The following is a 429-nucleotide window of genomic DNA, read 5'->3' as shown; positions in this document are numbered from 1 at the left end:
AATTCATTGAAAAGAAATATCCCTGTGTTACTGTGTGTTCTAGTTAGTGTAGCTTGATTATCTTACATCAACAAGTGGTATCGGAGCGGGTATCTGTATTTTTTAAACAGGTAAGATCTTGCGGAGTAAGATGGACAGCTACCGTGAGATGTTGGCGCACTCAAAGGTGATCCTTGAAGTAGGAAACTACATCTTTTGGAAGGCTCGTATGAAGGCAACGATCAAGGGGATAGATCCTCTGGCGTGGAAAGCTGTGGAATCTGGGTGGACGGCACCTGTTGCCAGAGGTGATGATGGAACTGATGTACCGAAGGGAGAAGAGCTATGGACGGATGATGAAAACAAGATGGCTAAATTCAATGCGAGAGCTCTTACTGTTATCCACTGCAGTGTAGCGAGAAAGCAATTTGAGCTGATTCAAGGGTGTGA

The sequence above is a fragment of the Brassica oleracea genome, chromosome C7, assembly GCF_000695525.1.
Source record: "Brassica oleracea var. oleracea cultivar TO1000 chromosome C7, BOL, whole genome shotgun sequence".
Classification (NCBI taxonomy): domain Eukaryota; kingdom Viridiplantae; phylum Streptophyta; class Magnoliopsida; order Brassicales; family Brassicaceae; genus Brassica; species Brassica oleracea.
Note: the sequence above shows the minus strand (reverse complement) of the source record.